Genomic DNA, 25,981 nt, shown 5'->3' with positions numbered 1-25,981 from the left:
CCCAGCATCTGTTAATTGAAGTAGCCGGCCAGTGAAAACAATACAGCCCACTACAGTGATAACTAGATTCACATTAATAGTTCAAAAAACAAATATCCCAATATACATGTTGAAATATATTGACCATGAAGACTGGCATCATTTTTGGACAAGAAAATTAACAGATTGTTTTTCTTAGATTTCTTCTATAGCAGTAGTATATTGGGTGCCACGACTTCCTATTATTCAGCTTGTTAGATTTTGAAAATAATATCCATTTCTCCTCCATATAAAAATGTTGTTATGAATTAGGAATAAATAAAACTCTTGCTTTGATCAAATTATTATTTTATTTGCCACATTGAACATTTTTTTATTATGTTTGTTGATAAAAAAAAAAAAAGAATAAACAAGAGGAAAGTTGATGTCAAACAGATATGCATTCAGATTCATCCTGATATTTTTGTGAAATCTATATCATTTAGTGTCAGAACTATGTATTATGATCTCACGTATTGCAAGTTGAACTTGCAGTCTGTGAGTTGTGGGTTGAATCCTTGTTCAAACAAACATGCTTGTTTTTTTCAGCAAAGTAGTCATTATAATCAACCCTACTTTTCTTTAATAAAAAGTAACCAAAAGTTGACAGTGGATGCTGATGATTAGCTGCATTTTCTTTTGTCTTTCATAGCTAAATTTGGGATTGTTAACACAGATAGCTTTTGTGTGGCTTGATGAAAAAATTCAAATAAACAAACAGACTTAGATATGTTCATTTTAAGTCAGTTTTCTAATCTGAGGCTAAACAAAATCCTTTTCAGTGTTGCTTCTGAAATTGCTGGGAATTCCTCATACAGATACTTGAAACAGTCACCATCTTTGTTTAAGATAATTACAAACTGATCTATCAAACCCAGTTTTATATGAAATGAAAGTAATAGGACATTCTTTGTGTCAACCAGACTTTCACATTCAGTGTTTTCAATTCTGGTATCCGTCTGACTTTGTGTGGTTATTACTTCTTATCCAGCACTGATTTTGTGTCATTTGTCCCATTTCACACACAAAATGTGAAAACTTTGTCTGACTGGGTGTTTAATACAACAACATTCAAAGGACTTTCAAGTTTCCACAAAATAGCCAGCCATGTTCTTTGTATTAGACCTTATTAACAAGAATTTTGATAGTTTTGTATGTTTCCTTCAAGTGAATCGATTGACTAATAGGAACATACGTATATGTTACTGTTTTGAAGAACACATTTTGGACCTGTATTTAAGTTATCAGTGAACTATATCCACTCTTCATTCACAGGCTGCAACTCATAGTATTGGTATTAATACAACAATATTGTTTCAATAAAGCAGTGAACATTCTTGCTAAATGTATGGAATAAATCCTTTCTCTTGATTTCTAGAAGCTTTGGTTTAGAGTTATTTGGCATAATGGCTGTTTTCAGAAAGTAAAATAAGACAAGTTTTAAAAGACTTGTAGCAAAATTTTAATAATTATAACTCACCAGGTTGACTAATGAGTAGTTCAAACAGCAGCAGTTCTGGTTTTGAGCTATTTGATGTAACGTCTGTTTTCTAATTTCAAATAAAACTACATGGACTTTGATTTTTAAAGGATAATTATGTTAAAAAAGATGTAATGTGTAAATTAAAAAGTTAAATGGCATTAAAAAGATGAATGTCCTTTAAAAAACGAAAAATATTTGTAATGTTACTGATAAACCATAGGACAAACCATGTTTAAATTGGTGCTGTTGTTGAGAGTCATAAAATGTGGCTTGTTGTGACCTGAATGTTACAGAGACAACACAGTAGTGCAACAATGCCAGATAAAAGAAAACAATGAGTTAAAAAACTGTGACCAATGCATAGTCTAGTTAAGAAAACTTCCTCTTTCTGATACTTGTGGAAGCAAGATGGCTAAAGTTTAATAGAGGGTTTTATTTGGAAAAGTTTGTTTTCACGTTACTCACTCCAAGCCAACTGGCACAGAGCTGAGTCTTGAATACAGGACCTAGTGTACAGATGGTTTAAAATCAGTTTGTTACTTTAGTTTTACTTTTCCCATTCTCTCTTTGTTCTGATTTATTTGTTTTTGGTATTTCCTTAGTTTGGTGTTCATATCCCTCCATCTTATATCTAGGTGCTTTGTCTTGTCCTTTTTTTTTTTCTTTATAGTTCTATTTTTTGGTATTGTTCTCAACCCTTTGGAATCCAGGGTTTAGATTTTAGAGGTTATTCTTCTTTGGAACCAGTCTCAGGCTTTGGTCCTGTCAGTGCCTTCCTCTCTCACTTCATCTCCCAGTTTTCTTTTTTCTCTAACAACCTGAAGCTTTGTATGTCCTATCTCATAATTTCAATCTTCTTTTTTCATGCTTTTCCTTTCTTATTGTTCTATTTTCTATCCACGTCTCACTGATCATCTGTATCTTCATTATTAACAGAAGGAATGATAGAATCTGTCTCTCACTCTACTCTGGATTTTTATTCTAGTCTTTTCGTTGTCCCCATAAAGTTGAGTGGTTCTTATCCTGTCATTTCTTTATCATCTCTGAATCTCTACATGTATATTTTTCTGCTTTAATTGTTTAGGGTCACCAACTGATCCATCTTGCATATTCTTCTTTGAATGAGTTTGACCATAGACATTTTTGCATCTCCTGCCAGTTTCAACATAGCACAGCCTCTTTCCTCTTTTCGTTGTTTGTCTTTGGCGATCTCACAGACTGGTATGTGAACTAAAAGTAACACATTTGTTTTCCATAACTTATATAATTATGCAGTTTCCTTTTTCTCTGGATTTTGCCTCCTACCAATTTTTATTCTCCAATATACCCAGAAGATCGAGTGTGATGACTTTTGTTTGTTTTATTTTCCAGTCATTTTCATGTGGTTTATATACGTATTATGGTACCTTGATTAATGTACATATTTCAACACATTGACAATTTCTCATTGATAAGAAAATGAATGTAAGAAGGTGATAGTCATCTGATACAATGTTACATGAAGAACAACATCTTACACTTCTCATTCCTGGTGCCATGTGAAACCACCAAGTTGCTGTCTTTACCTCACAGGTATTACTAAACAAAAATCTGAATTGAACACAAGAGAATGGAAAATATTAAACCCATCTCCTCCTTCTAAGTGGCCAGTGTTTAAATGAAAGTTTTCTGGGAATATAATTGACATAGCCAATTCTGAACTCTTATTAAAACAAAACATATAAAACAGACAATTCTTTCCTGATCTTTCTTACTTCCAGTAAATTTTCTTTGCCTTGTCAAGAGAAAACTTGTGCTTATACAGAGATCGTGTGACCTTCCCATTGGTAGAGGGCTACAGCAGTGTGATTGTCATAAGCTGTTATAATGCACATGAGAGCTTGTTCAAGGTTGATGGCATGTGGTAGTTGTATGTAAGTGAATAGCTCTTAGTGGTGCAGAGGTAAGTAGCTATATGAAAAATATTTTTACATAAGGGAGATTTTAACCCTGTCTCTTGACTATTGAACTATCCCAGAATAAGTTAAAAATATTATAATGTTACTTGTCATTGTAGTTTGTGCAAACTAAGTTTTACTCTGGACAAAAGTTTAAGGAAAATGAATTTTGAATGTGATTACCAAGTTACAGATAAATATATTTCACTTGTAAAGGGTTCAACAATTTTTGTTTTAAGAATTTGATTTGGTTTTAGGACTTACAGTATCAAGATAATTATACTCACTATAAGTATACAAGTATAAAAGTGGAAACTTATTTCAAGACAATTTGAATTGCTATTGGTTGTAGAACATCTGTTATTTAGAAGGTTTGTTTGAAGTTCGTTCAGCATGAACCTTATTTAAGTTTCTAAAAAAGCAGAAATTTCATACCTTCTATACTTATGTTAAATAGTGTTCCTGATGAAATATAGTGTGCATGTTGTTGTATATAAGATTTCTAAGACAAATATTTTTTTCTTTTTCTTACTCTTTCAGTAAGAGGGAATTGTTCAGTGATGGCATTAATCTTTACACTGAAAAGTATGACACTCAAAACACAGCTTGGAGGGACTCCAAGTTCCTGTAGAAAAGAACAGGAAAGTTTCGAACCCACAGGAACTTGGAATCTCCTGTCTATTAAAAAAGTTTTAATAAAAATGGGCAAATGACCACATCACCCACATAGGTGGAGGTCTCACAAAATGGATATGATCTCTCAATACTGTGAGAAAGATCAGAAAACGTAGGAAATGCTTGTTCATTTATTACATAAGTGCTGAAAATGAGTCTAATCTGGAAAGTCCGTTCTTTCTACCACATGGTAGAGATGTAATGCTGTCTTTACAAGAGGTAATGACCCCAAAAATATTTAATCATGCTGTAGATTATGATTTTCGTCTGCCACGGCTAGTCTTTGCCTGATTCCGGTCTCCTGGTGAGATCTGTACCACGGTTTCTCGTTCTGCTGTCGTTGATTTTTCAGGTGGTCTCCGCTTGTAGTATTGGTCTGTGTGGCCAATCGCACTTGTAACTAGATATACATTCTTCAACTGTGCTGGTTAGGGAAGCCTATCTATTCAAAGTTTTCCTTTTTTCACATGCAAAGAATACATCTTACTTGTCTCATTCTTGCCAACAATCTCCTCCACGAAGTAATAACTAAGAGTTTGTTTGTTTGTTTTGAATTTCGCACAAAGCTACTCGAGGTCTATGCACTCATCGCCCCTACTTCAGCAGTGTGAGACAAGAGAGAAGGCAACTCGTTATCACCACCCTCCGCCAACTCTTGGGCTTCTTTTTTACCAACAAGTAGTGAGATTGATCGTCACCTTATAACTCCCCCACAGCTGAAAGGGCAAGCATGTTTGGTGCGACAGGGATTCGAAACCGCACCCCACAGATTTCGAGTCAAACGCCTTAACCACCTGGCCATCCCAGGCCACGAAGTTAGAGTAAGACTTAAGTTAGAAGAAGAGTATGGTGAAAAGTATACATCATTTGATTAGAATAACCATAATAATTTCTTTTAAATTTATTTTGGGACGTTTGATATTTATATGTATCAAAAGCTAGTTTGTTTACTTCCAGGGGAAGTGTATAGGCCTAAATGGAGAAACTTTGATAGTTATGCAAGTTATACATTTTTCTTACATTAATGATGCATTTGTAAAGGCAGAAATGGAATATCAGTAATCATAGAATTCACATGTGTGTGTTAGTTTGTTATAACTCAAAAAAGAATTAAATAAAAAAAATGCTGCATTGACTGAAAATATCCCAGGGTACAAGCTACAGTGTGGGATCATACTATGTATGCTAGGGTTTTGAGGTGACCAAAGAAATAGGACCTACACTGCAGTGGAGATAAACTGTCTATCAGTCTTAACCTCCATTCACCAGTCTCATATAAGAAATAGAGTAGCAACACATACAGAATTAAAAATAGAAGTTAGGACAGTGAGACGTGGGTGCTCAAGCCCACAACTTCCTACATGGGAAAACAATGTGGGACATGTTTTTACACATGATTTATAAGATGCAATGCAACAACTGTCGTAACTTCTACATTGGGGACAGAAGCAGAAAAATGGAAACTAGATTCAAAGAACACAAAAAACTATCTTTGCATGTTTTTCAATACGACAAATGTAATAAACGCGTTATCATAGGAGACTCCCAGATGCTAAGTAGGAAAACAGATGCAAAATCAAAGAAGCCCTACTTATTGATATAAAATTAGAAATTAGGAGGTAGAGGTGTGGGTGCTCAAGTCCATAACTTCTCATGTTTTTGAGTTATAACAAACTAGTATAATTTGTTAGAGGTTCAGGTTTGCTGTTTTAATGGAGTCATTCCTTCTGATTTTACACATTTCACTATTTAACTTCATTAAAATGTATTTATTTTCACTAATACATATTAACAATTGTGATAAAAATACTGACAGAAACAGGTTACAACTTTATTTTGCATAACAAAAGTTATTAGTGTACAATGTTTTATAAATTCCAAAAAAATGAAAATCAAACAAATTCAAGTATTTGGAAAGACTTGAGACCTACTAGAGCGATAGCTCTGATGATCAAATGATGCTTTTGAGAAAGTCTTTAAAAGATTTAATGAATGAACATGAATTTGGAAAATGTTTTTCACTGATAAGATCAACAGTAGAATTGTTTTATGGAGGATCAGACACTTGTTCTGCAAATATTAAGGCTAATTTGTGTCACCTTTGCTATTTTTCTTATAAGAGCAAAGAAAATTAGCTTATTAAAATATGTTCTATGATTTCAAAAATTTAAGAATTGGTTTTATGGTGAATCATACCATCTCAGTACATGCATCGTAAGTATGGTCTTTCACTGTCTTTTCATCCTTACTTTTAGACATGGAATTGGTCTCTGTTGATACAAAGTTTTGTAGTCAGTGAACAAATTTTCAACATCTTGTACACATGTGAACAACTCTTTCTGTCCTTATCATGAAGTTAGAAACAATTAAGGAATGTTATGAAGAAAAAAGTATTTAAATGTGATTGTTTGGAAAGTTTTGAAACATTCTGTTGTGTATTGGGGGGGGAAGGGAGTTTCTTCTGGAAGTGGAATTTTATGTTTAAGAATTAAGAGGATTTCTTAAGCTTTCAGTAGGTATGGATAAACCTACACTACATCATACGTATGAAAAAATTGAATTATAAAGGTACTTGTCTCAGTTTATGATGAAAGTATTGTTTGTTTATTTAATATAACCTTCCAGTGTATACAAATAATTTGTGGTCTATGCAGAAATGACTTGAAGTTTCCCTCTTCATGTTATTGTAGCATGTATTGTGGTACCAATTGCATGCTAAACAACTGAGAGAACTGTTTAGAACTAGAAAATTTAATTGGTTACCTTCAGGAAGTATTTACATTGATTAGTTTTGTGCAGTTTAATCAAAACTATGACTTAATCAATTGTCACAATAATAATAAACTAATTGCAAATAGAGATGACAATTTTCTCTATTTTTGGTAATTTTATTTATCCAAGTAATAAAAATGTTACTTTGTTTGCTTCTGAGCACAAAACTGCATACCTGACAACTTAAATCATGAACATCAGCAGAGATGCCAACCATTATGATTTAAACGTAATCATTACGATTTTGGTGTATACATCACAACTACATGCTCATACAGACAAATAATACAACTTGTTGCAACTCCCGAATTATTATATATTATTTTGGCCAATACAATAAAGTGATAAATTGTTCCCCAGGACTTGAAAGGGGTAAAAAAGAAAATTTCTAGTAAAATACAAATAAATTTTGATAATAAATAAAAGACATAGTCCAAATGGCTACTTGCAATAATCATGTTTGTGCTTGAAATAATAAAAAAATATTTGTATCTCCGACATCTACCAATAGTTTAAGTGCAGTGCTTCTCCTACTGGGTACGTGGGGGAATCCATAGTTATGTCATCAGTACTTGTCAGCCAATCAGCGCTCGTGTCGATGGGTATTTATCATTTTCTAAGCAGCATGGAAACACCAATGCGATCGTTCACAAGTTGGAAAAAAAGAGGCCTTGTTTACCAGATTGTCTTGTTTCTGGCAAATCTAAAAGGACTGAAACTGTGGAAGGGTTCTGTCTACAATAATTACGCTCAGTCATTTGAAATAGTTGGCATCTCTGTATCAGATAGTATAAAACTTTTAATTATAAATATGCTTTAATGTCTAGTTTATTAACATGCATGGATAATAAAGTTCATTAATCTTTTTAATGCCATTTAAGTGTTTTTTAACATATACATTACACATTTTTAATGTGGCTCCCTTTTGAAAATCACAGTATATGTAATTTGATTTGAAATTAGAAACTGGCTGTAAAATTGAATCACTTGAAACCAGGACTGGAAAGGCCAAATTCAGGTGCCTGATGCTGCTGTTTGAACTACACATTAGTTATCCTGTCTATAATTTTGCTACACTTCTTTTAAAACATTTTTGTTACTTTCCTTTTTTGAAAATGGCCATAACGTCAAATAATTTGGAACCAGGACTAGAAATTCAGGTGACTTATGGTGGTTTTTGTACTTACCTCTTTGTCCTCCTGGTGAGTTACGATAATTACAGTTACACTACAGAAAGTCCTTTACAACTTGAATTACTGTAGTTTTTCTCTTAATGTTGTAGACTTGATGTAAACTTTGGTTTTATGCTATTTATGTGTTGTTTTTTAAACATTATTTTGTTTTACCTTAATTTCCTTTTATGAATTTTACTAAATTTACTTTTTTTACTGGATGTTTGACATAGATAGCCTAACTGCTTTGTGCTATAACACACTAAATCAACCAATCTCTCAGAAACACTGACAAAATTCCATTGCTGCTACTTCTGATATATTGTCCACATCAACAAACTTATTACCACTGTGGATATTTTCTTGTGTAATATTTTCTTTGGTACGGTACCTTTAAAAGTATACAAATGTCTAGATTTTTTCTTGGAAGCACCTTGCATCATGGAATCGTGCTCGGATGTTAGCTTCAAAACTGGTACTTGCACTATAAGTATCAACAGCATTTTGCTACCGAGTGATTATCTTGTGCTGCTACTAATCTTATTTGTCTTTTTTCAGTTGCTTGTTTCTTGTGTATCTGTTGCCATGAAACTTCCTGGTTTCTGATTTGTGAGGACCATGCTTCATGTCTAAATTAAAATATTCAGGAATTACAAGGGTAATAAACATTTTTGTTAGACTACATGAATAAGTAAAAGTATTTTCTTTGTTTAACACATAGAGTTTTACATTTTTGATTGACTCATCAATAAAAGGTTATTGGTAAAGTTCATTGAAAGGAAGTAGTAATAAGAAAATATACATTTTGATAATAAGGAGGAATTACAGTCAAACTTGGTAAAATTGTTAACAAAAGTGGATAAAAACAATAGTGGATCACACTGCCATGAACATGGAATGTAAATAGGGCATTTAAATAGAAAATCTTTTAGCTTTTATACTTTTTAAGGGTTTACGGTGGTTCTCAGAGTTTTTGATAAGACACTGAAAATATAGGGGCTAAGGATTCAAAATATGGAAAAGATTATTTGTAATATTTTTTGATATTTTAAGGGAACATGCTGTTGTAAAATTAAGAACAGGGAATTCTAGGTGTGATTGATCTGTTCATTTACTGATTCAGCCCCTGAGGTGCCTTTCAAGATGAAAATTTCAGTTAGAGTTATTCTGGTAGAAATTATTTTTACAATACTTTCTTTCTGAACTGTAGTTGATTATTAGAAAGCACCAAAATATTTAGAGTTGTATCACTTCACTTACATTTCTTATACAACCACAAAAAGCAAATATTTGGCTGTGAATATAGATAGTTTTTCTAAAATTTCTTTAAACACATTTTAAGGGTGTTGAGTTTTGATATAATTACTAGAACCTTCTTTATCATAAAAACTTTTGTTCTTGAGAATGATTGCATGAGAGATTGAAATGTTGTACTTGTTTTTAAAATATTCCTTCTTACTATAAAAGGTGTAACTTCCAATAATCTTACAGCAGTGTTGGTATTATGAGTATTTATCACATTTTCAAACAATTTTCCCTTTTTATGTACTTGTTAAGAGCAGAATGACTTTATAACACCCCTATGTCAAAAGTTTGAATGAGTTATTCATGTTTTTGCACTTGTTAACAGAGTTCTTAGAATTCTTGCATTATTACCAGCAGCACAGTGTGTGAACTTTTAATGCCAGAAAATTGGTTCTGTGTTCTGATACACATGGTGGGTAAAGCAAAGATAGCCTATTGTGTATATTTGTGCTTAATTACAAACACATAAATACTTAGAACTCAACAAAACATTCAGTTTCTGAACAGAATTAAAAAAAAAATTATACAACAGACATAATTGAAACACAAATTAAATTTTTATTTTCTTATTCATAATTGTATGCAGTGGACAGACATCTATATTCACAAATAATATTATCCTACTAGTAAAATGTGTAAAAAATTGAAATATATAGAGTTGACATTTCAAGTCATTGTCTTAAACTGATGACATTTGAATTCATGTTTGGAAAATTCCTTGTAAACAAATTTTTCAATATTTCTGTACAGTAAGAGATATGATATCAGCTTGGTGAATAAGTGTGACCTGTATAGAGATTTCTAAAGCTAACTGTCATAGAAAATTGGCTCAGCTGAGTGCAAACCTAACTGACAGCTGTCTGTTGTTTTCAAGTAATGTTATAATAAGGTTGATAGTGTTGTTACATTTAATAAACAACAACAAAATAAAAATCAAACTTCTTTAAAGCCTCTGCTTGTATGTAATTTTCCTTTAAGTATTGTATAAGAAAGATTTAATACCAAACTTAAAATACTGAGTAACAATGTGTGCTTGTGAACAAATTCTATGTTATGTCTTTTTGTGTAAGTATTAAAATTGATGTGTGGGTTAAAGATAAAAAAGTAGTTATATTTTAGTGTCTTTATTTTTCTTTCAGGTAAATAAAAAGTATTACATTTGTTCAGAAAGTGAGATATAAAAATGACACTTTTCATTTAATATATATTAATTAGAGCATAACCTACTATTTTGTAACTTTGATCTTCATCTACATATTCAGAGTAAATCAATGGATCATTGTGATATAATTTTTGAGCAACAAAATCTTTGAAAATCCAGAATAAGTTTTTCATAAACAAGTACTTGTGTTGAGCTGTACCTCATGTTTAAATGTTCTAATGCTGTGTTTTTATCACCCAGATAAATCATGATTCTAGTCTATCTAAAAGTTTACATTGGATAATACACTCCTTTCTTACATGTGGTAAAGCAGAATTTTGTATTATATCAGTGGTGTTGTCCCATGACTATCTGCACAAACAGAAACAAGCTTCAACATGCTGGGCATTGTCTCTGTGAATTGAATCATCTGCCAAGATTCTGTGATTTTGAATGTGTGAGGACACTCTTGTAAGTGGAAAGTAAGTTAATTTCTATAGTATTTAGTATCTGCTTAGTTTCATGTAACTTTAAAAAGTTTAAACATTTCAAGTAACTTGTCATTCAGTTTGTTGAAAAAATTTTGGGACCATTCAGCAATTTAACCAGCATTTATTTATTAGCATGTTAAGGTAATTAAAAAGCAACACTAACCAAAGTGAATAGTGATATTTATATATATATTTAGAGAGACCAAAATTTCCATGTTAGTCACATACCACACTCAGTTATTTATTGAGTTTTGGAGTTTAAGATGTCTTTATTAATAATTAAGTAATTTGCTTAAGTTTAAATTATCTAAGTTTTGAATAAGGCTTAATAGGAACTGAGAATGTCTTTCTGTATGTATATTTTAATTTAAAATACATTTTCATATTCCTATCAATTTATAATAAGTGAATATTGTTTTTGACTTTTTTCATCTTCAGTTTAACATGTGTGAAGAATAGATGTAGATGACTTAATACAGAGAAAAGTGATGGAATGTAGAAATAAACATAATACATTGAATAGTTATATAGTTGATTCTCTGTAAGTACTCACCTCCACTAGTGCAAACAATAACTAATTTCATAAACCAATCACACTGATATAAAAATAAGTTTTGCTGGTACCTTGCCTTTGTTTTTTAAATTTTAACATTGAGCCCTCTTGTCATAATGGGGTATAAACATTGTTTAATGAAATTTAGTCAACTTATTGTAAATTTGGTAGTGAGGAAAGCTGAAGAATACTAGTAAATAAAAGGCTGTTACTGATGGAATTTTGGCAAGCTGTAGTTTTACCTTTGTTGTATGCATTGATCAAACTGAAAGAAACTTAAAATTTAAAATGAATAAACGAAAGTAAAGTGTTGAGAAAAAAAGGTAAAATTCCTACATTACGTGAACATGCATATCGTATCAGTCTTATCATTTATTGGAAAAGAACTGTTATTTTGGATTGACTGAATGAAATAAGAGCTGGAAACATTAGATGATCTACGAAAGAAATTAAAATGAAAGTAATTATAAATAAAGATAAAGGTTTGGCAAGTCAACCAGTATATGAATGGCATGTTTTTCTAAAAGTTTAGTGTGTTAATTAAGTACTTGCATGATCAATGGCTTTTTACATATTTATGGTTTCCATGTAGAGTACCTGGTTTGAGACTATTTAAACTTTCCAAAAAACATTGATCACTTGAGTACCTTAATTAAACTGTACCCTTGTTAATTATGGAGTACCTCAGTGCTTGGGCTTTTGTTCTTTCATATTTACATTAATCATATTGCAAGAGGCATGTCATGAGAGTTTACTGAGTTATATTCAAAATGTAATTAAATTACTTTTATTATCATGGTAAGTAAACTTGGCAACAAAACTTAGCTTGTAAAATAAATTTCGAAATTATAGTTTTAATTTCCTAGTTTTATAAGACAACATTTAAAAATGTCTTCAATTTTCCATTGTTTCAGAATTGTGATATTTGCATTTTAAGTATTTCCTCTTCTCTTATTTATTGACCACTTGTCCAAGAAGTACAAAATTTGACACAAGTCGCTCATTATAATATTGTTATTACTCAGACAAAGTATAATTTTTTTTATAGCCTTCAATCTTATTTGGTTACAGAGCTATAAACTAGAAAATCAAGTCCCTTTAGCCACACCCATAATTAAGTTTTCTCTTTCACAAGTTTCCAATATTTAGTTCTCTTTGATATTTAAAACTATATTACTTTTAACCAACAGAAATCCAAATATTATATTACATAATTTTCTGTACAGGAGTTGGTTTATTTTGCTTCCAGTGCAAATTTTATTCCCACAGGAAACACATTGGCAAGTTTAGCTAAATTTTTATTGGGTCTTACTGAATGGTAAGAAAGCCAGAAAATTTTGATAATCCTCGGACAATATGTGCTTTAAGCATGTTATTTTGTATTCGTTGTTGCAATTTTGATTAACTAAAAATCATTTAGTGCAGTAATACCATTATAATAATAGTTTTAATTGAGAGTTGATAAAAAAAAGACCCAGGTAAGTACTATATTTCTAGTTTTTCATGTGTATTATTTATTATTATAAAGGTAAATAAAATATAAGTTTTAGATTAGGTTAAATAAAAAAAAAAAACGTTTTCCTGTGATATGCTCATTAGTAACCAATGCATTACATAATTTCTTCAGGTAATGTAAGCTACATGTTTACAAAGTGGTTCACAACTTGTGTAGTGATATCATCAGTTAGACACAGTTCAAAAAGCAATAAAATTTAAGCATAAATATACATATATTGTAAAGGGCTTAAAGCTATTTAAGATAGTCAAATGTGTCGTGAAGTCATTCTTGAAAATAAAAAGGACAATATGTTTTCTTTTCATGGTGTATGAGGTGTAGAGTTAGAATTAGGAAAATAACATAACACGTAAAGTTTTAATGAAAAAACACACATTGAAATTCCAGTGCAATTACCCACCCTTTTTCACAGTTATAGCTATTTTTCATATGATTTCCTTCTTGTGCACAGATTGTCACTCACTACTAGCTGTGAATTACTATCTAATTACACATGTATGCCACATGTGTAAATTAGCATTCAACAACTCTCCACCAGTATGAGTGTAACACGTCCTTTTTCTAATATTTATATTACCACATCAACCTGCCACAATCAAGGCAGGTTATCTTAATTGCAGGGTATAGCCATACATTACAAACCCTCTCAGATATTTCCAGTGTCAGTGTTTCGGTCGCTCAAAGACGTCATGTTGTGGTTCATTGAACTGTGCTCATTCTTGCCCAGAATGGTTAGAAGAAAAAGAGATGCAGCATTTGAAAACGATTCATAACATTACTTATCCTGAGGCTTGAAAATTGCTGTCCAGCACTTCATCTCAGATGTATGGCTACTCCATATCATCCCACAACTACAGTGGGAGTGCAGACAGATATCTCTGTGTCTCCAAAAGAATCATTCTCAAACCAAATGAAAAGGATTTTGACCTGCATTGTTAAAAAAGTTGATGAATTAACTTAACATCCATCTCTGTCCCTAACATACATTCCAACAAATCCCAAGATCCATTTCCTCTAGTTCTGGGTGCATTTCTTTGGGTGCATCATCTTCTCCCACCACAAAAGGATCATTTGTTCTTGTCCCCAGTCACTGGAATCCTCTTTAAACAGCATAGACCTACCCAATCGACCCAGGACAGGATCCATGGAGGTTGACAGACCTCCCTCAAATAAAGACAGTAAAGAACAAAAGACATGGACGAAAACAGAAGGGTTCTCCACCCAACTTACCTGCACATAAGTAATAATGTCCAACTTGATACAATGGAACTGTCAAGGTTTACGTTGTAATCTGGATGACATCAAAACACAGATTGCTTCCTACCATTCTGCATGTCTTTCCTTACAGGAAATATACCAGTAACCTGCCAATACAGTTACCTTTCAGTATTTTTTTTTGTACAGAAATGACAGGCTGTGTGATGGATGAGTGCATGTAGGGGTGGTATTGTTGGTTGATTAGCATGTGCCCACCCTGTCTTTGCCACTGGATGCACTCTTGGAGTCTATTCTTATCTTGCAAGGTGTTGCTGTACACTAATGCTAGTGATAATTTATTGTTTATGCATGACACCTTGTTAAGAGGATAAAATTGGTCTTACCTGAAATCTAGTGTGTCTTTTTAAAATCCTAAACTTGTATATTCTTATCCTTTGGTTTTTAGATATATCACAAGAAATCACAACACATTCATCCTTCCTGAATATTTTATATATTTAAATAAAATATATTTTCTCTCTCCATTTTTTTAATGCTCTTAACATGCTTTTCATAAGTTGCCAGGAAAGTCAATCACGTATTTCAGTTGAAAACAGAGAATCTACCTAATTCGATCTAGTTTCTTTGGTTTTGTACATTTCTTGTCAACAAGCTTTCTATTTTGTAAAATTTCAGTCATCAACATTATTTTAACTGAACTTTTCATGTTCTTAATTATAGGAATATGTTTTAAAGTCATTTTAAATACTGTATTGTGAGAGAGAAAAATGTAATGTAGATTGTATGGTCAGTAGTATGTACTTAATGGGCATTCTCTACTCAATCATACAAAATTAAATGTAGTCATATAGCATTGGATTCAGTCAGTAAATCAAACCACCCCACCCACTCCCCCACAAAAATTATATTTACCAAAGAGTTTTGCCTACTTCAAAGGCATCTTCACATTACAAAAGGAGAAAAGATATAACATTTATGAAAAGTTGTTTTACACCTAATGCAGAAAATGCTAAATCACATGTTCATTGCAAATTAAATCACTTTTTCTACCTTTATTTTAAAAAGACCAGAAAATAGAGAGAATGGTGTTTCTTATTTTAAATATTTCTTGGGGAGCATGCCTCTGGGTCTTCCTTAAGATATTGTGCATAAAATATGGTGTAGAGTCACAAGCTAGCACTACATAGTACACTGACAGGATTATCTCCCTGATTCATTAGTATCACCCACTTAAACATACTGAAAACCTTGTCTGTTGATCTTTTATAAAGAGATCTTAATATAACCTTTCCATCCCTGGAGTAATTTTAGTAGCTGTTGTATGAACAATTTACAACAAATCAGTGTCATGACTCAGACAAAGCTCACACAATATTTCAAGTGAAGACTATCGAGGACCAACTAGTGACTTGAATAGAAAGATAACTTCCTCGTTTTTACTTGATAATCAGTTTAGGTTGCATCACCCTAAACAGTCCTTCATACATCACCATTCCTTCTTGTGTATGAAGACCAAAGTTGTACACCACTTCATAAGTATTTGGTGGATCAGAGCAAGATATATTGATTATCTTTCTGATGAAGTAGTTTGATCCTAGAGGCACTTGTCACCTTGTAATTCAGAAGTTACTTTTTGTTTCATGAATGTTAAAGAGAATTTGAATTAATAACTTTTTCTTTAATTATGTTTTTTATGTAAATCACTAAGATTTTCTATACTTAATCTTTTCCCATAGAAAGGGATTTTAAGATTATAAAATCTATTTATTTTATTATAATTTCTTCAATAAAGAAATAAGATTTGATATAAAATTGCAGAAAGACTTGCCAACATTATGGTTAAGAATGTAACTGAAATGTGTCTGAGGTAATTAACCACCTTAATACAAAAGTTTCCAATTCCAAATAATTAGTAGTAAACTGTATTTTAACAAAAAAGATTAATTATGGGCCATTGAAAAACAAACTTTATATTATGTATTATAAACATTCTCCCTGATTTTATTCCTCACTCATGTTTAAAATTAACTGTAGCAAGTACATTTATCAAAAGTAATTTTTTACAGCATCCAATCAAGAGCAGTTTTCCTGATGAAGTCACTGGTGGTGTTTCATCAAAAGTGAAAAGAAAATTAGGCTTACTAGAAGTTTCCAAAATGGCAAGTGTATCTGAAGAATTTAAAAAAATGCACTTCAAACAAAAACATTCAGGCTACTGATTGTGATCCACTTACATATTCCATTATTAATTAAATTATATTCTATTAAACCTGTATGTGTGATTGGTCATTTTGACCAGTTCTGTAATCTTCATGTAACCATGAACTACATAAACCACTGAAATGTTCTAAATATACAAAGTGTATCATCATGAGTTTTGCCAAATGTTTATGTAAAAGTTACAAGCCATTTATTAACTGAAATTATATTTCAAGTAAATTGCTTTCATAAAACATTTATCAATTGATTTGTGAATTCTTTGTCAAGTAATTCTGTGTAAAGTGTGAATTTTCATGCTAAGAATAAAATTAATTGTGCTCATTTCATGGTTTTTTATGTTTAATTAACCTTACTTATAATACCATCTTAATGAATATCATTTTTTTATTTTTCATAGAACTTTAAACTTGCTCTCTCATCTTCACCACCATAACACCAACTGTAATGAAAGTAGTGAAACAAAGGTTGGAAGGACATAATAATTGCAGATTGTGAAAATGCAATAACAATTTTTATTTTTGCACAGCCTCAGTTTTCTAAACATTTCCTGATTGGCTGCTTTTGATTTTATTACTTTACAATGCCTTTCTGACCCAATATAATGATGTAATTGTCAAATATACACAGTAGTAAAACTCATTGTTTTAGGCTAGTTTGGCCTGCTTGAAATGAATAGTGTATTTTGTTCAGTTTAAATTCTTGCTCTTGCTCAGTATGTTAGTTATTGATATTTCTTTTCCAAAAGTTTAGTGATGCATTTGAAAGCCACGCTGTGTAACATTGAATAGATTCAAAATAGTTATTGGTATCTGAATAGACCTATTCACCTAAAAGTTCCATCAGTCTATAGAAATACAGAGATAAAAGTTACAGTTTTGTAAATCACCTTTTGAGTATATGTATAAAGATTGGCTCTGCTTACTGTTAATAGGAAGATTTTGAATTTTTCATGAAACATTAAGTTATGAAGTACTTTATAAAATGATAAACGTAGCATGAGATAGACTTAAAATTGAAATAACTTTATTTTAACTAAACATTTTAGTAAACTGAAAACATTGAAAATCTACATGTTGCATTCTTTGGAAATAAGAAGCTTTATGGCTGTCAGGTATTTACAGTGTTAAAGAGTATAATGTGTGTGGTAGAAGGAACACTCTAAATGTCCCTCTGGTGTTCATATATATAATAAACAGTTTGTGTCATGCTTCTTTGTTTTAATAGTAATGGTCTACAATTTATATCATTGTTTTGTAACAAAACTACCAATTGATATTGTTAGGTCAACTATGGTATTTATGTTGTGAATGTTTAATGTACATATTGGCCATAAAGCTTTTTTTTATTCTTGTTAACTTTGGTGATACAACAAAACAATTTAATTCAGAAATTATTTAGATTTAGAATTGATATTTTGTCTTTATTGATCTTAGAGTAAGTTATTGCACAGTACATTTTTAAGCTTAATTATAAAACAAATAATATCCTAGGCTCACTTATTGCACCACAATAAGTTAAATAGCATTTTATTTGTATTTTTTTCAGTTGTTTATTAACATTGAGGTATAGACAAAAGTAAGATAAAAATTACCAAGGGTTTCAGTGGAGTAGCATTTCAACTAAGCCTTTGTTACAATAATGTTTTACACCCAATTCTTATATTTAGGCCATTAAATACACCTTCCGTTACTAATGTTAAGATCAGATGATAGCTAGTTGTGTCTAAGTGTGAATGTAAAGTACGTAATTCCCTCCAGTCTTAAACTGTTAACTTAGGGATAGCTAGCTGACTTCCGTCTAGTTTTACACTTCTAAATTACGGATGGCTAATGCAGATAGCCCTCGTGTAGCATTGCATGAAATTCAAAAACAAACAAATAAACATAATTAAAGATGTACTAACTGTGGAAACTCTACTAAGTAAAATAGTTACACATATTTTTCGATATCATATCTTCCAATTATTTTAGTTTTGTCATAGAGTCCATTAGTCTCCTTTCAATAAAATTGATTTCTTATTATTACTTTCTGACTTATGGTGTACAATTCCTTCTTCTTGTAATTTTTGTTAGTCAATTTACATATAACAGTTTACTTTATTTTGGTGCACTGGAATTTTTCTTGTAGAATTTTTCTAGTTATATTTTCTTATAACTTCTAGATCTTTTCATGACATGTGACTGGGCAACCTACTTTCATGACTATGGACAAGAAAATAGCAAGTATTGAAGGGTAAACCCACAAGTTGCTGTAGTTCTGCTTGAAAAGTAAGTGGAACATAAAAGTAATCAAAGTTAAATGTCACTCTATACTGCTTTATTATAAATTGTTAGTCTTTCCAATAATTATTATGCATGTTTTGATTTTTAAAAAAGGAAAATGAAAACATATAGCCACCTTAAAAGTTGTATGTTTAGTTACCTAGTCATATGTTGCCCTTAAGATACCTGATACTATTGATGAAAGTTGTATGTTTAGTTACCTAGTCATATGTTGCCCTTAAGATACCTGATACTATTGATGTCTTACTCCAAGACATGTCCTGCAAGATGTCAAGTTTCATTTTTTAAATTAAAAGTTAAGTCTTATTTAGTTTCTCAACTAGCCTTTAACAGGTGTAAATACAAATTTAGAAAGAATGAAGGTAAGATGATAAATAGTTGTACACTCTGAATAAAGTAATGTTTTATTTTTTCTTTCTTTAATGTTAGTTTATTTTTAGTATTGGTTAAATTGTTTGATATATATATATTTGTTTATGAGGATTATTTTGCATTGTTATCTTAAGATATGTGTTCAGAACAAAACTAAACCTTCTAAGCTAGCTGAATCTTGTGTTTGGGATTATAGCAAAAACTTTGCTTGCATTGAGGGTTCCATGACACCCTTCTGATCATCATTAGTATGGTGATATGTTAGATGTACATAATATTCATTACTCATTTAATTTTTATTTGAACTATGTAGGTATTTTGTTTTGATCAGAAGTTGGAAACAGTTGTAGATTTTATTACCAAAAAGTTTATCTCCATAGATGTTTTTTATCATAGTAATATATTAAACATAACCTGAGAATTCTCTGTATTAATACCATAATTATTAATGAATCAGTTTTAACTGTCTAGAATTTAATAATATTTGAATGTCTGTTGTGTAGTCAGTTAATCATACATGCATACAATTTGCACATATTCACAAGATGATAGGTTCCAATGCTTCAAATTAAATAAACATTCTTAGATTTTCATCTCCACGTGTAATGTGAGAGTAATAAAACATTGAATACAAAGTATATAAATATTATCAATATATTATTTTTCTAAGGTAGATAGAAATAAAATCTTAAATTTATGGTATAATGTTTATAATTAAAATTCTATTTTACATTTTGAAGTTAATAATCATGAATGTGTTAGTTAATTTAGCCATAATTAGTTTCATTTAGTAGAAAACCATTTGAATTCAGAATGTTTGTTTATTCATATATTTAACAGTGCTTACCACAAATTTGCACAATTAATTGATACTTTCTTGCATATAAATACGATAGTTTTCCTCACCTTTTTTTATGATAACTAGGTGTCTAGGCTTTTTATAATGAAAGAACACCTCATATCTGTTAAAGCATGTCTTGTTAGTTGGCATAACTAAGAATATAAATACTTTTAGGAATATCATGAAGTATATATTTTGTATAGGTTGATCTGTAAGTAATTTTGAAAATTTTATATTTAAGGTTGTTCTATGTGTAAGCTTCTTTATAATAGAAGTTACATATGGTTTTAACTATCAGCTTTGAGTTATGAGATAAAATTCATGTTTTTTGTTTATGTGTTGAAATATCCTTAAATCATTGAATCAAATTAATTTTTTTAGAAATATGTAAAGCATATAAGTGTTTGAGTAATTTTGTACAGTAATTATATGTTTAGAAGTTACACTGTCTACAAAAGAAGCTTCTCCACTACAATAAAAATACAACTGTTCATGAGTAATTTGTTGATCCTGATTCTAAAAATTGTTGAATATTACTGATCACTAGTTTTTGAGCTATGTTAGGTTTATTCTAAATATTCTTATATATTGTGAAAATAACTCTCTGATAACTTTATTTATTTATTGAAAATTGCATTTAAGAATGTTCAAAAACTGAAAATACACTTAAGCTATGTTTAAAACTATCATCATGTTATTATTTTTTTAATTCTTTTTACAAAATACCTGACTGACTTGTTGCATCTTTTATGTATGTTGTTAGTTGCATGCTACAAGAATCAACAGTAATCTTCCATCATCACAGGATTCCACTGTCTTTCTTGATGTTACTGTTCTATTATAGACATAACTTAAGGGAAATGCTCACCAAGATTATTGTTTACTGCACCAAGATCATTTGATAAGAAACTTAATTAAAAGTGTGAGAAGTGTAACTTTAGTGACATCTTGGACCCAGTTTTCCTCTTGTTCTCAGGGATATCATTAATCGTCACAACATAGTTTTCATCTCTGTAAATTCCTAAGAAAATTTTAACAACCAGTTTTAGTGATTTCCTCGCAGTAAGTTCTTTCTGACTGAGTGATGTTTCAAAATCACCATTCATCAGCACTTCCCAAATCTGTGGACCAACAAAAATACGACCTTTTAGTTTTCACTTCACTAACTTTTTGAAACTTATAAGACAGATGGAGTGATGAAAGAAACATATCTTGATGATTCACTGAAAGTTGGAACTCAATTTTGTTTTACTGGAACATAATTCTCTCACTGGCCATTCCGTTTTTTTTAAATGAATTTTATGATATCGGCTATCCCAAACAGACAAAAAGCTACAGTGTTTGGTGTACTCACTTTATATACTTAGCAGTAGTGGATATTTGATTGCTTCAGGAATAAGCTGCATGTTCTGCTATGTTTACAGCATTAATAACAGGAACCAATAGCTTAGTGTTCCCATTATGTAAAAGCACAGTTTTCACACTAACTTTAGATGAATTGGTAAAATGTTTTCTTTCTTGAGAGTATATTCAGTACTTGATTCTTCAGTTAGTGCATCAACATTTGTACAGAAACACAAAGTATCTTGCATGCTGTAGTGAGAAGCAAGACTTTTATGATAAATTCCATTGCCGTAAATGAAAGTTCCCCATGCTGTTTCAGTATAAAACAAATCACAAATCTGATAATTTAGCTCATCTTGTGTGATCAGATGAGGCAGTTTATGTTGAGATGTCACAGGGTAAAATTACTAAATGAAGAAAGTAAAGATGATTCATTGTCTTTTTTGCAGTATAACTTCTATTTCCCACTTTGCTGCTGGATGTGACACAAGAAAATCATCCCCATGAGGTACTGGTTTCATCACAATCTCTGGATATTTAGTGTATTGTTTAGTTTTGTCTGAATATCCAGAAATATTAATGCAAAAGTAACAGTTAGTTAGATGATCTTTGGGCTCACACTGTATCATTGAAATTGTCAATGACACAATTGTTCTTCTTTTATTTAGCCACTGTGTGAAGCCAGATTTGGAAACTGTACAACACAAATGTAGCATAAACTGTTTAGGTGGTTTCTGGACTTTACTTGAAGTGAAAGCAGTCAGTACATGAAATAATTTTCTAAAAAGTATAAAAGAATTATGTTTAGAGAACTAGTTTAAAATATTTTAAAAACAAAATTTTGATTTTATTTGATTATATCACAGGTATGATGTGAGGAAGATGGACTTTGTTTTGAGTGTGCACAGAGCCAGACAAAGTAACCAACTGAGTGAGTGAGTGAGAAACAGTTGAGAGAGAGGTGTATCACTCTGCCCATTTTAAGCTCAGTTGAGGGACTCCTCAAATGTTCCTGGGCAGAAAAGGTGAACATGGAATGAAGCAAAATTGGTGCAAGTCATTATAATTTTATCAAGAACAAGTAGCACATATAAACAATATATATGGAGTTTTACACCAATACAATACAGTTACTGTTTGAAGTTATCAAAAATTTATTCCTTTTGTTCATTAAACTTTCTATGTAAACTTAATTTCACAGTATAAACCTATTGAACTGAGCTGATTGTATGGTTTTACACATATTGTTGATAAAGTAGTGAGATACTACAGTATCTTAAAATCTGGAGGTGATGGACAAATTCTGATTACATATGTGAAACCAAAACTATTTAATTACCAAGAATCACTTGAGTTTTCTCTAGTAGTAAATGATTTGTTATGCAGTGTTACCTAAAACATTGTTTCGGACAAATTTGTGTCATAAAGATAAAAAAAATTTTTTGTTTTTTACTTTACAATGGTGTGTTTACACTTTATATTTTATAATGCATGCTTTTAAACCAATTGCAATGTTTATTTATTTGTGAAAAGTGTATTACTACCTTTCAAGTTGTTTTAGAAATAAAATTATTACTAAAAAATACAAGTTTAAAATAATGCAACATTTTTTTAAAGGGTCTTATTTTTTTTAGGTAGGTCTTGTTCAGGCTTGTGAATGAAAAGGATAATATAATTTACTAATTTTTTAAAATATTATTAATTTGACATATCAATACTTTTAGTGTGAATTAATGTTCTTTACTCCCTTAAGGGTGAGAGAAGCAGACAAGAAGAAGTTGGTAGAAACTGCCCTAAAACAGCTCAGACAGTTAACATCAAACAGTGATAAGTATAATTGTACTTAATTCTTCCCTTTGTTACATATTTTGGTTTCCTATAATTACTGGCTTGATGGAAAGTATCCATTCAGTTTTTTGTGTGTTTAATGAATTAGTAAAATGTGACTGTTCAATGTCAAGAACATTGATATCAATTATTCTGAGAAGTGAGTGAACCAGGCTTTCAGTTAACATTAATAAAATATAAAGATTCTTATTATTACCACAGTTTTGTTAAAAATGGATAGTTCTAGCAGCAGAGCTTACCATATTAATGTCTGCCATAAAGGGAAATTAGGCCAAGAAGTGCACTTTCTACTTATTTCTAACAAAATATATTGACCAGTTTTTGATTATTTGGCTATATAGTTTTAAAATTTTGTGAGAGACAAAAACATTTATGACACAAAATTATAAAAATTATTTGACCCATGTGTTGCTTTATTTCTCAGTTTTAAATCGCTATTTGTTTAGCCCATTTACTGTGTTATAGAATAGGGAAAGAGTGTGATTCTGAGGGAAGTTTGATGTTATAATTAAATGGTGATCGTAACACAAATAATAAAAAAAAAGACATTAAACACGGGTCAGTGTTATAGTTCTCTTTGAATTTTCCATTTGATTTAATAACTAGCTTATAACTGTTTGGTCTCAAGGTAATATATAGATAGTAGATAATGAACTTGAATCATCTAATAAACTGTTGTTGTGACACAACTGAATTCCTTGTGTTTTCTGAATATAACTTAACAACTAATTGTAAAATTACATACAGATATTAGAATATAAACAAACCTTGTGGTCTAATAAATAGCAGCTGTGATAGATCTAAACTGTCTTCTTTATGATTCAACACACTGATATAGTTGTGTTAAGAGAGTCATAAACAATATCTGTAAAGATGTGTTTTCAAAACAAACACCAAGGGCTTTTATGAGATTTTTAGAATGGTACTTAATACAGTTTCTCAAGTGTGGTCCCAGTTATTACTGGAAGAAACATTTTCATGTGGATGAAAAGTAAAATTGCCAACCTGGTATGTGGTGAAGTAAAATGGTAAGCAGACAATACAGGAGAGAACAGTTAGTATTATGTACAATAATTTAGGTATAGTTGACTGGTATGCTGTAACATAATGAAGGGTACTAATAATATATTGTGTTATAATAATCCATAAATGGCTAAATGATTGTTACTATACCAAAACTGCTGCAACCTAATGGCAGACACTAGAAAAACACAGTACTATAACAATGAAAAAAAAGGGTAATGTGATTGTTACCCTGCTAATATGGTATACTCTAATATAGTGGGAGATGCTAAAAACAAACAAACAGTACAACAACCATGAAAAAGTGGCTAAATGATTGTCACTATGCTGTACCTTGATGTTGCTATAAGGTGACTGTTTTGTGGTGCTAAATAATTTGACAAAGTTGTTTACCAAACTAATGCAGAAGAGCATATGATGTTACTACTATAGAATAATTCAGTTTGTTTGTAACATATACAAAACAAATATGTCTGTAGTAATATTACAAAGTAGTATAATTTGTTTGTCATTGTATAAACAGACTTTTCATCCTCTACTTACATCACACAGTTATAGCTGGCAGCTCTGTAGTAATATTACAAAGTAGTATAATTTGTTTATCATTGTATAAACAGACTTTTCATCCTCTACTTACATCAGACAGTTATAGCTGGCAGCTGGTTGTTACTTAATATTAAACCCATTTACGTGCTGCGTATCTGAAAGCCAGTGTTCAGTTTATTTTGAAATAAATCTCGCACATCTCATGCTTGTAAGAAATGTTTGGTAGGATTGTCTACAAATGGGAAAAGGACTTTTAAAGAATCTTAAAAATGGGAATAATGTTTGACATGTTTCTCTAATAATTTGACACTGAAAGAAGTTAGTTGTGCTAAGCTTTTATGAAACATTTAAAGTTGTGCATTTTACTTGTCATATAAGTATGCTACTGGTTGAATTGTAATTGGGAATAATGTTTGACCTAGAAAGAACCCTACACACATGATGAGAAGAAACTGGTAGGAAGTGCTTTGCACTCTGAGTGAGAAATGACTACAAAAAAGAACCCTATACTAGATGATAAGAAACTGGAAGGAAGAGTCCTACACTCTGAGTGACAAATGACTGCAAGAGAAAACCCTACACACTGGATGAGAAGAAACTGGAAGTGTCCTTCACTCTGAGAGAGAAATTACTAAAAGAAAGAACCCGAGAAACTGGATGAGAAAAAACTGGAACTGTCCTACACTCCAGGTGGGAAACGCCTAAAATAAAGAGCCCTACACACTGGATGAGAAGAATTTGGAAGGAAGTGCCCTACACTCTGAGTGAGAAATGACACACTGGCTGAAAATGAGTGCACTACACACTGGCTGAGAAGAAACTGGAAGTGCCCTACATTCTGAGTGAGAAATAACTACAAGAAAGAACCCTACACACTGGATGAGAAATAACTGGAAGGAAGTGCTCTACACTCGGAGTGAGAAATGACAACAAGAAAGATCCCTACACACTGGATGAGAAGACACTGAAATGAACAGTCCAACACTCTCAGTGAGAAATTACTACAAGATAGAACCATACACACTGGATGAGAAGGAACTGTCCTTCACTTCGGGTGAGAAACGCCTAGAATTAAAAGCCCTATACACTGAATGAGAAAAAACCTGGAAGAACGTGACCTACACTCTGAGTGAGAAATGCCTAGAATAAAGAGCCCTACACTCTGGATGAGAAGAAACTGGAAGGAAGTGCCCTACACTATAAGTGTGAAATGCATAGAATAAA

The 25,981-nt window shown here is 31.2% G+C and overlaps 1 long non-coding RNA gene across 20 annotated transcripts in view; it reads left to right on the top strand.

Moving 5' to 3' along the window:
• LOC143243000 (uncharacterized) overlaps positions 1–25,521 on the top strand; it is a 46,484-nt gene extending 20,963 nt beyond the window's left edge. For 6 of the 20 annotated variants that reach the window (XR_013023644.1, XR_013023640.1, XR_013023635.1 and 3 more), the window contains 5 exons: positions 8,616–8,715; positions 10,856–10,985; positions 16,348–16,440; positions 18,663–18,768; positions 22,207–25,521. This is a non-coding gene — a long non-coding RNA (uncharacterized LOC143243000). The other 14 variants (XR_013023642.1, XR_013023643.1, XR_013023637.1 and 11 more) reach the window with 11 other exon arrangements.
• The last annotated feature ends 460 nt before the right edge of the window (positions 25,522–25,981 follow it).

Source organism: Tachypleus tridentatus, unplaced genomic scaffold (genome assembly GCF_004210375.1).
Source record: "Tachypleus tridentatus isolate NWPU-2018 unplaced genomic scaffold, ASM421037v1 Hic_cluster_2, whole genome shotgun sequence".
NCBI lineage: Eukaryota > Metazoa > Arthropoda > Merostomata > Xiphosura > Limulidae > Tachypleus > Tachypleus tridentatus.
This window is presented reverse-complemented; position numbering and strand designations above follow the sequence as displayed.